Raw genomic sequence first — 4,810 nt, forward strand, 5'->3', positions numbered from 1 at the left:
TGATAGGGAGTAGAGATTTTGTGATGGATACCATACTTCTTCATTAAGGCCGAGAAATGCTTGTTACAAAAGTGGGTGCCATTATCACTGATTATGGCTTTAGGCATGCCAAACCTTGCAAAAATGTTTTCTTTCAAAAATTTTAAAACAACTTGATGATCATTAGATTTGCAAGGGACTGCCTCAACCCACTTAGAAACATAGTCAACAGCAAGCAAAATGTATAAATAGCCATAAGAAGAAGGAAGTGGTCCCATAAAATCTATCCCCCAATAATCAAAAATTTCAATCACTAGTATGGGTTGCATAGGCATCATATTTCTCCTAGTGATTCCTCCTAATTTCGGATAAGGTTCACAAGTTTTACAAAAACTAAAGGCATCCTTGAACATGGTTGGCCAATAAAATCCGCTTTGAAGAATTTTGGCCACTATTTTGTGGGCTGAAAAATGCCCACCACAAGCTTCTGTATGGCAAAAATTTAAGACACCAGAAATTTCATCATTGGGTACACACTTCCTAATGATTTGATCTGAACAATACTTGAAAAGGTAAGGATCATCGTAAAAGAACGATCTCACCTCATGCATGAATTTCCGTATATCTTGAGCGCTCCAATGAGGTGGTGTTTGTCCTGTCACCAAGAAATTTACTATATCAGCAAACCAAGGCAAATTTTCAACTAACATAAGATATCCATCAGGAAAAGAATCAAGAACAGGTGTTGGTTGTTCAGTTTCAGCCACTGTGAGCCTAGACAAATGGTCGGCTACCACATTCTCTACTCCTTTCTTGTCCTTGATGATAATATTGAACTCCTGGAGTAAAAGTATCCATCTAATCAACCTTGGTTTTGCATCTTTCTTTGTCAATAAATACTTGAGAGCTGCATGGTCAGTAAAGATGACTATAGGAGAACCAAGAATATATGCACGAAACTTCTCTAAAGTAAATACCACAGCAAGTAATTCTTTTTCAGTAGTAGAATAATTTTTTTGAGCAAAATTCAAAGTTTTACTTGCATAGTAAATGACATAAGGAAGTTTGTTCCTACGCTGTCCAAGAACAGCTCCTATAGCAAAATCACTTGCATCACACATGATTTCAAAAGAAAGTGACCAATCAGGAGGTTGAAGAATAGGAGTAGTGGTTAGTAAAGTTTTAAGCCGACAAAAAGCTTCTTGACACTCGGGTGTCCAATCAAATTTTACATCATTCATCAATAGCTTACATAGAGGCTTAGAAGTAGAGCTAAAGTCTTTGGTGTAGGAAGTTTAGAAATCAACTCAATTTTTGCTCTATCTACTTCAAGTCCTCTAGATGAAACAATATGTCCCAGAACAATGCCATGTTGTACCATGAAATGGCACTTCTCCCAATTAAGTAGCAATTGCTTCTCTTCACACCTGGCCAAAACAGCTTGTAAATTGGTTAAACAACTCTCAAATGAATCACCAAATACAGAAAAATCATCCATAAACACTTCTAGAGTGTTCTCAATCATGTCACTAAAGATGCTAAGCATGCATCTTTGAAAAGTTGCTGGTGCATTGCATAAACCAAAAGGCATTCTCCTAAAAGCAAATGTACCAAAAGGACAAGTAAAGTTGGTCTTTTCTTGATCCTCTAATGCTATTTCTAATTGATAGTAATCGGAGAATTCATCTAAGAAACAATAAAAGGCATGTCCAGCAACTTTCTCTAACACTTGATCAAGAAAAGGCAAAGGAAAATGATCTTTCCTAGTGGCAGCATTCAACTTCCTATAATCTATACACATGCGCCAACCAGTAGGAATCTCGTAGAAATTGATTCATTTTGTTCATTTTTAACAATGGTAAGCCTGGATTTTTTTGGAACTACATGAATAGGACTTACCCACTTGCTATCCGAGATGGGGTAAATGATACCCACATCAAGCAATTTCAACACCTCACCTTTAACCACTTCCTTCATTGTGGGATTCAACCTTCTTTGCATTTCCCTAGAAGGCTTTGCATCATCTTCTAAATAAATCCTATGGGTACACTCCAAGGGACTTATACCTTTTATATCAGCCATTGTCCAACCAATAGATTTTTTATGCTTCTTAAGCACATCTAGCAATTTATCTTCTTGTTCACTTGTTAAGTGAGAAGAAATTACCACAGGGAAGGTGCTTTGTGGTCCTAAGAAAGCATACTTCAACTCCAATGGAAGAGGTTTGAAGTCCAAAGTTGGGGATTGCTCGTCTGAAGGCTTGAGGGTTGATGTCAATGGTGGAAGTTGCTCAAATTTTGGCCTCCATGGTGGTAAAACTTGCTGACCTATTGAGGAAACAAGAGATGAATTATTATCAAATATTTTCAAATCTTCTTCAAATTCCTCTAAAGAATCAATAAGTTGAAAGTAATGTGCAGAATTTTCATCAATGAAATTTTCCAGCAAAGTCACTTCATGAACTTCTTCAACTTCTTGCAGTTGCCTGCAAAGATTAGTCAATTGCATGTCGAGTACGACAAAGTCTACTGGATAGTAGAATTTGTCTACTTGAACCAAAACATCTTCCACAACACCCCTAGGAATCTTAATAGGCCTATCAGCCAACTGCAATGTGATAGAAGTAGATTTCAACTCACCCAATCCAAGCTGAACATAAACATTATAAGGCAATAAGTTCACACCTGAACCTAAGTCTAATAATGCTTGGCCTATTTTTGAGCTCCCTATCATGCAAGCTATGGTAGGGGATCCTGGCTCCTTGTATTTGGGAGGAGTGTTGGTTTGGATAATAGCACTAACCTGCTCAGTAAGAAAAGCTTTCTTTTGCACATTCAATTTTCTTTTTATGGTTCATAAATCCTTTAAAAATTTAGCATAGGTAGGAATCTGTTGAATAGCATCTAACAATGGTATATTTATCCTAACTTGCTTAAAAATTTCAAGAATTTCAGCGTGATGCTTATCTTTGTGCAAAGGGGTTAACCTTTGAGGAAAAGGTGCAAGTGTAGTGCTTGGGACACTTTCAGATTTCAAAGGATCATGTGCCTCATTTTCAGAAGGAAGTTTAGAAGTGTTACCATTCTTTTCTACCTCTTGAACTGGAATGCCAATCACCTTACCACTTCTCAAGGTTGTAATAGCCTTGACTTGCTTGACATTTGAATCTCCTGCCACACTTTGAAATTGGTGGTTTTGGCCTTGGGGATTAGGCTGAGATTGTGCAGGGAACTTCCCTTTCTCTTGAGCACTCATGGTTGTAGTCAACCTTGTGACTGACCCTCGAATCTCAGCAATGGCTTGTGAATTTTGACTATTGATAGCAGCTTGGCTTTGCATGAATTGCTGAAAATTGGTGGACAGCTGCTGGAAGTTGGTGGATAATTGCTGGAAATTGTCTTCAAGGTTCTTTTTCTGGGCTGGCACCATGTGGTTGGCATATTGAGATGGTCCTGGACCTCCTGGGGTAGTGTAGGGTACAATTTGTGAAGGACCAGCTATGTTGGGTGCAGGTAAAGCAGCTTGTTCACCCCTCCAACTGAAATTAGGGTGATTTCTCCATCCCGAATTGTAAGATTATATTTCCCACCCCCTGAAATTGTCCTTGAACTTTCCGACCTATCATGAACATCAGATGTATCCCATGATTGTGCATTTTCAGCTAGATAATCAAAATATTCAAAAGCTTCCTCCGGTTCTTTGTTAAAAAATGCTCCATTACACATGGTCTCCACAAATTGTCTCATTTTTGGTTGCAACCCCTCATAAAAAAAACTAATGACCCTCCAATTCTCATATCCATGATGAGGACATGCATTTAAAAGGTCTTTGAATCATTCCCAACAATGATAAAATGTTTCCACATCCTTTTGGCCAAAATTCATGATCTGTCTTTTCAAGGCATTGGTTCTATGCATGGGAAAAAACTTCTTTAAAAATTCAGTTTGCATTTCTTGCCAAGTCCCAATGGATCTTGGTCTTAAGGAATTCAACCATGTCTTAGCCTTGTCTTTTCAGGAAAATGGAAACAGTTTCAATCTTATGACTTCATCAGTGCATGTTCTATCCATGAATGTGGAACACACTTCTTCAAACTCTTTGATATGCAAATAGGGGTTTTCAGATTCCATACCATGAAAGTGTGGTAACAATGGAATCATCCCGGGTTTGAAATTAAAAGCATTTGCATTAATAGGTAAAATGATGCAAGAATGTGTGCTAGTCCTAACAGGCTGAAGATACTCTCTAAGAGTCCTGTTTGGATTCTCCACTTCCCTATCATGATGCTCATTTTCAGCCATGATGCTATCAGTGTCTGATGATGATTCTATAGAAGATGATGCAGAGCTAAAAGATGTCAATGATTCTGTCCTAAACAGTCGAGATGTATGGTCTCTAGTCCAACTAGTCATACAAACAAGAGCAGATAATCAAAGACCATGAAAAATAAACAGAGAGAAGGGAAAAAGATTAGATGTCACCCAGGCTGTGAAAAGGTTCACAGCTCCACAACATCCTCTCAGCAGTAGAGGAATGCTCTAATAAGCACCAGTTGTCCTCGGCAACGGCGCCAAAAACTTGACTCGTGGTCGAATGTGCTTCCAAGTGTAGAAGTGTCAAGTTGTATCAAGGATAAGTCCAGAATCGTATTCCAAAGGGACAATGGGTTATCAAAGCGTATAAGAGATTTGTGAGGAACAAATGAATCAAGTATGAGTAATGAAAATAAAATTCAAATGCAATGCAAAAAGATAATCGAAGTTGAAATTAGAGTTTCTTAAAAAAACAAATGAACGAACACTTGGGTTGGGTATGAGACTCTCTTTATTTC

The 4,810-nt window shown here is 38.0% G+C and overlaps 1 non-coding gene across 1 annotated transcript; it reads left to right on the forward strand.

Moving 5' to 3' along the window:
• The first annotated feature begins 3,774 nt into the window (after positions 1-3,774).
• On the forward strand, positions 3,775-3,882 carry LOC122305913. The gene has a single exon (XR_006241346.1). It is a non-coding gene; the product is annotated as a small nucleolar RNA R71 (small nucleolar RNA).
• The last annotated feature ends 928 nt before the right edge of the window (positions 3,883-4,810 follow it).

Source organism: Carya illinoinensis, chromosome 3 (assembly GCF_018687715.1).
Source record: "Carya illinoinensis cultivar Pawnee chromosome 3, C.illinoinensisPawnee_v1, whole genome shotgun sequence".
NCBI classification, from domain to species: Eukaryota; Viridiplantae; Streptophyta; class Magnoliopsida; order Fagales; family Juglandaceae; genus Carya; species Carya illinoinensis.